The following is a 6,814-nucleotide window of genomic DNA, read 5'->3' on the forward strand; positions in this document are numbered from 1 at the left end:
CTCTACTGTGGGCAAATGGTGACATTGTCTTCACCTAACGTGTAAAACGTCAACTCTCTTTGAGTATCTCTGCTGGCCTGGTGCTGTGCTAAGCACTCAGTGAAGAGGTGGCAATGAACGACACTATGACATGGCCCTCGAGTAGTTCCCAGTCCAGTGGGGAGACACATATAAGTAAACAACCCCAGGAGATTGTAATGTTCCTGGGAGAGGAGGCAGCACAGGGTGCTGTGGGAGCCAGGAACTGGGGATGACTTTTCTGCAGGCAGGAGATAGCAGGAAAGGGAGTCCTGAAGATTTCAGGGCAGGGAAACTGTATCAGTCAGAGCTCTCAGTTGCAAACACACAAACCCACCCTGGCTCATTGAACAGCAAAGAGATTTAAGAGAGGATATTAGAGAACTTGGGGAATTTCTAGGAGGGCCTAGACTATGCGTTCATGAGCAGCACCCAAAATAACACTGTAGAACCGGCTCAGTAGAGATGTCCTGGCAGCAGCCAGGGCATGGACACAGCAGCCCATGACCCACTCTGCCGATGCCGGGCATCGGACACTCCTGTCACACTTCCTGCTGCTAATGTCTCTGGCAGCTCATGCTGCTGCGGCCTCTAGATTCCACACAGTACCTGATTCTACAAGTCACAATCTTCTTGTTCAAAGCCCACTGTGATGTGTCTGATTGGTGAAGACTAAGTCATCCCTGTGTCCTTGCTGCAGAGGCAGTGGAGAGAAATGTGGCTTCTGTTAGGGGATTTGGAAGGTGGGTAACTCTCCAAATGTAGGAAAGGTGTTCAAAGATCTAGTAAGTCCAAATAATAACACATGTCCATTATAGTGTAACCTGTTGGCTGGGTTTTGCAGGAAGTTTAGAAGAACGTCCAACTTACAAGATTTTAATACAGAATGCTAAACATAGTGGACAGAATATTCAAAGGCCCAGCGGACTGGAGAGGCTGGCACAGGTATTTAATTTGAAATATCTCAGTCTGGCTAGAGTGAAAGTCCTACGGGTGTGTGTGCGTGTGCTTGTGCGTGTGTGTGTGTGTGTGTGTGTGTGTCTTCCTGTCTTTCCTCTGGCTCCTTTAAAATTTTTTTTCTTTCTGACTTGTTTCCCTCTTTATTACAAGCCAATACTTTATTAAACGCTCTATCAGAGAATATTTCTTTTACTTTTTAATTTTCATTTATTCTTTCCTCATATGTGAAAAAAAAAGTTCTTTCCTAACACAATGGTTTATATTGAACTAAACAAGAAGTGTCAAATCTCTGCAGTCCATTTACATAGGGTGCTGTACAAAATCATATATTTAAACCATTTGGTAAAAAAAAATAATTCAAACGAAAAACTAGCAATAATAATAGCTGATGTTGAACACTTACTTTTTGCCAGGTACTGTTTCATTTTTTAAAAGTTTTTATTTAAATTCCAGTTAGTTAACATACAATGTAATGTAAATTGCAGGTGTACAATATGGTGATTCTACATTTCCATACAACACTTGGTGCTCATCACAGGTGCACTCCTCAATCCCCATCACCTGTTTCACCCATTTCCCCACCTATCTCCCCCTGGTAACCGTCAGTTTGTTTTCTACAGTTGAGAGCCTGTTTTTGGTTTGTCCCCCCCTCTCTTTTTTTTTATTCCCCCCTTTGTTCATTTGTTTTATTTCTTGAATTCCACATATGAGTGAAATCATATGATATTTGTCTTCCTCTGATTGGCATATTTCACTAAGCACAATACACTGTAACTCCATCCATGTTGCTGAAAATGGTTAAAGATTTTCTTTTCCTTTTGGCTTCATTATCATGTATTTAGATGTGGTTTTCTTCATATTCATTATGGTTAGGATTTGCTGGGCTTTCTTGCATCTCTGGATTAAGTTTTTAAACTCAAATTTGGAAAAAATGTAGCAATTATGTATTTAAAAAAATTTCTTAACATTTATTTATTTTTGAGAGACAGAGAGAGACAGAGCGTGAGTGGGGGACAGGCAGAGAGAGAGGGAGACACAGAATCTGAAGCAGGCTCCAGGCTCCGAGCTGTCAGCACAGAGCCCAATGAGGGGCCCAAAGCCGCAAACCGTGAGATCGTGATCCAAGCCAAAGTTGGATGCTTAGCCAACTGAGCCACCCAGGCACCCCTGTATTTATGTATTTTATTTTTTTATTAAAAATTTTTTTTAATATTTATTTTTGAGGCAGAGAGAGACAGAGCATGACTGGGGGAGGGTCAGAGAGAGGGAGACACAGAATCCAAAGCAGGCTCCAGGGTCTGAGCTGTCAGCACAGAGCCCAACACGGGGCTCGAACTCACTGACAGTGAGATCATGACCTGAGCCAAAGTTGGACGCTTAACCGACTGAGACACCCAGGCGCTCCAGTATTTATGTATTTTAAAAAACATCTGTTTTCTCTCTCTTCTCCTTTTGGGACTAACTTGCGTGTATGTTAGATCATTTTATGTTAGCTTACAGGTAACTGATGTTCTGTTTAGCCCTTTTCTCTCTGTGTTTCCATTTGGATAATTTCTACTGACTTGATTTTAAGTGTACTGTTCATATCTTCTGTTCTACCCAATATTTCTATTAAGCCCATCAGGTTAGCTTTTAATTTCAAATAAATAAATTAAAATTTGTTTAATGTTTATTTACTTTTGAGAGAGAGAGAGAGAGAAATGGAGAGAGAAAGAGTGCCTGAGCGAGCAGGGGAGGAGCAGAGAGAGAGAGGGAGACACAGAATCTGAAGCAGGCTCCAGGCTCTGAGCTGTCAGCACAGAGGCCAATGCGGGGCTTGAACTCACAAACTGTGAGATCATGACCTAAGCTAAAGGCAGACGTTTAACTGACTGAGCCACCCAGGAGCCCCTCAAATAAATAAATTTTTAGATCTATGATTTCTACTTGGTTCTTTCTAATTTTTAAAGTTTTAGAATTTCTATCTCTTTCCTGATATTATATTTTTCTTCCTGTATTTTCTTCATTTTTTTCCCTACCAAATTCTCTGTTTATAATAGTTCTTTTAAAGTCCTTGTTTGCCAATTCCGATATATTGGTCTTCTGTGAGTCTGATTCTTCTGACTGTTTTTCTCTTGATTATGTGTCTCATTTTTCTGCTTTTCATATATCTTGTAATTGTTTCATTGTGTGCCAGAATTTTGCATGTAAAAAAGTGGATAATAAGGTATGATTTTTGTATGTATATATGTACTTATTTGTTATCGCCTTTTTGCCTTTCATCTGAATCCTTGCCATTGACTTTGACCAAGGGGTTGATCTCATTGAGATTTCAGAATTTACTGGAGAGAGAGTTGTGCTGCAGGTTCAAATAGACTTGAATCACTTTTGGATTAAATTGAGTCCAGCAAGACTGCAAAGTCTAAGAAACAAGGCTGCGCAAATTTCCCTACTCTCCAGCTACATTGTCTCTGGTGGCTACTCAGCAAAATTCCTAAATGAGACAGGTGATTGATACTTATGTTTGGGCTCTTCCCAGATCCTAGGTTTCTTGCCTTAAGGTGTGGAAGCTGCCGTTACTTTACACCCATCTAGGAGGGCTCATTCCTCTCTGGAATTCAATTTATCAAGGCTTCCTTGCATCTACTGCTCTTTGATATTTTCATAGTATTTTTTGTTAGCTTTTTCCTGGTTGTTACCATGGAAGTTATAGGTCTTTTACATATAATTTACATACCAACCAGAAATAAGAATGGCACCCCCCCACCACTTCCAGAGTGTTATTTTCCCTTGGCAAGTACACTCTTTGGATTTCTGCTTTGAAGGGAGGCCTGTGAGCCTCGAAGCCCAGAGATCCCTTCCCATCTTTCAGCCACCTGGGAAAACCTGACTCTCCTCCCCTGGTCTTCCTGCAAAGGCTGCAGCTACCTTGGTGCTAGATGTTATGAAATAGGCCTGGGAAGATGCCCAACCTCTCAGTGATTTCAGAGCATCCACCCTGTACATTTTCAGATACTTCCCTTTGATACCCAACAGGTACATTTAGGTAAATTTGTAATTCCCTCTCTTGTGATTAATTGTTAAATGCCTTATGGTAGTTTTCTATTTAAAGGAAGCTTGTAGTTAATCCATTCATAATATGAATAATGAGAGTAATGAGTCACCTCCCTGTCCTCGACACCCATCCCCATTCCAGCTATTGAGTCTGACATAAAGAGCTTGGACATTGCAGTCAGATAGGCCTGAAATCAAACCCTCTTCTAAACACTTTATATGTGTGTGATCTTATCCTCTGTTTGCCTCAGCTTCATTAGTCATTCAGGTTGTTCTTGTTGCTCTAAATATTTTTCCTTCCTATCTTCCCTAGTTAGATTCAACTCCTCTTTCCGATCTCAACCGAAGAGTCACTTCTACAGGGAGGACTTCTCTGACCTCCTCAATTAGTTCAAATATGCCCAGTTTACATTCTTAGAACCCAGATACCTCTCTTTGGGAGCACTTGCCACAATAATGATTTTAATTTATTTATGTGATTATTTGTTTAGCATCTTCTTTCAGTGTAGAGCACAAGCCCCATGAGGGCAGGACCATGCATGTGTGCCCAGTGCCTCACACAGTCTTTGTCAAAGAGTAGGTGTTCAAAGAATGGATTCCAAAACTGAGAGTAATGATGCTTACCTCTCCAGTGTTGTTGGGATGGCTGAATTAGTTAATAGAAGGATGTTTTAGCTTGGACCTCCCCCAAACAGGGTTTTAGATACAAAAAAGGTTTATTTGACTGTGATCCCAATAAGGACAGTGAAGGGGTGGAAAGGTGAGACCATGTGGGGAGTGAAACCAATCAAGGGCGAATTTATGAGTTGGTTCTCACTGTGACAAACTGGGGCTCAGTCCTGCTGGGGACTCTCTGAGAAACTATCTAGGACACACCTTGGAATTTTTCCAACTGGGTTATTTATTCACTACCTCCTATGTTTCACTGCTTGAGGGTTACACCTGGAGCTTCACCTCCCAGGCATTCACTCTGTGGTCTCCAGAGAACATCCTCAAGCTGAGAGGTATGCAAAGCCAGGAGCTATTTGTAAGGGAACTGTCTACAGATGACCTCCAGGGTGGGTGGTGTGCCTTCAGTGACCACTACATAAGGAACGCTTTCTGTGCAATGCAAATGCATATTAAAAGTGCTCTGAGAAATTCTGCCCTCACCTCATCTCCCACAGCTTCACTGGCCCCAGTAGAACTGGGCACAGTTACAGAGCTTATGCCAGGGCTCCCAAGTTTGCCTGCCTTTACCACTGACCAAAGGCATCAGACACAGGGGCAGGTATAATGGTGCCATGAGTCCAAGCTTCACCCTGCCTGGGGAAGCTCACTTCCCAGATTGACCTTGGAGACAGTTGGGGAACACAAACAAATTCACCTTGGTGTGATTATCTGGAAGCAGTGGGTATTAATCTGACCCTTGCCTAGGATACAAATACAAGGCCCAGAGCCAACGCAAGGCCTACTGTTTACCCAGAGCATCCAGCCCAGCTCAGTCCGGGCCTTGCACCTAGTAGCTGTGTAATAAATGCCTATTGAGCAAACACCAAGTCCACCCCAACTGAGGCAATATCAGAAGCAGGACCATCACAGTAAACATACACCAATATTTTACAAGGCTAGTGGCAATAGGAATGATTTGTGGCGATAAAAAGCCTATTTCTTTGATAGACGAGATGGGATGATCTTAATTCCCAGAATATGAAATTAAGGTTTCTTTATTTTCACAATGAGATGAGAATTTCTAGAACATTTGCGCTGCCAAATTTTAGCTCTGATTTAAAACACCTTTATCACAAATTCTGGCTGAGCATAGCTTTTTAGAATACAGAGAGATGATTCAGCCCTCCCTCCCGAAGAGGAGTAGGTAAGTGAGGGGGGAAGAGGAAGAGGGAGAGGGAGAGGGGGAGAGAGACAGAGAGAGAGAGAGAGAGACAGAGGGAGAAGAGAGGGAGAAGGGGAGAGAGGGAGAAAGGGGGAGAGAAAAGGAAAGGAGATAGGGGGAAGTGTGGGAGAGAAGGGGAGAGAGAAGGAGGGAGAAAGGGAGGGGGGAGAGAGAGAGAGAGAGAGAGAGAGAGAGAGATTTCTTTTCCCCAGCTTTGCAAACACTAATGTATGTTCATAACTTTATGTATGTCTTCATGCATGGAGCACATGTGTTTCTCTTTCGACAAGAAGGAAAGATTTCTTCTTTGGCTTTCTCTGTTTCCTTTGATGTCTGCCTTTTTACCTCTGTGTGTCTGTTTCCCTGCCCATCTGCCCATCTCTCTTAGATGCTTTTCTGTCACAGTCTGTTTATCTGCCTGCCACTCCTTTCCTGCTGCTCTTTCTCTCCTCTTTCTCTGGCAATTGATTTTCTTCCTCTCATGTCTTTTGACATCTGTCTTTCTGTTTTCTTCTGTGGTTTATTTGTCTATTTCTGTTCATCCTCTTCTTTCCCGTTCCCTCTCTTCCCCAGTTTCTTTCTCCCCTTCCCTTCCTCTTCCCTCCTCTCCCCTCTCCTCCCTTCCCCTCATCTTCTGTTTTCTTCTCTCTGAATTGAAGCACCTTGATATACACACACATGCACAATTTCTTAAAGCAAGCACAAAGGTATTTTAAATTTTATCAGAAGGAAAGCGAAATATCTTCAATTTGCCTCCTTCCTCAAATAAATAAATGAATAAATAAATAAATAAATAAATAAATAAAATAAAATGGGGGGGTGGGTGGAATCTACATTACCTTGCTTCCTCCTTCTGTGGTCCTGGATGAGGCTCCTTGAAGACCTGTAGAAAGGTCTTCCTTGTTCCTTGTCTGGTTTTAATGGATAACC

The sequence above is a fragment of the Panthera uncia genome, assembly GCF_023721935.1.
Source record: "Panthera uncia isolate 11264 chromosome C1 unlocalized genomic scaffold, Puncia_PCG_1.0 HiC_scaffold_4, whole genome shotgun sequence".
Taxonomy (NCBI): domain Eukaryota; kingdom Metazoa; phylum Chordata; class Mammalia; order Carnivora; family Felidae; genus Panthera; species Panthera uncia.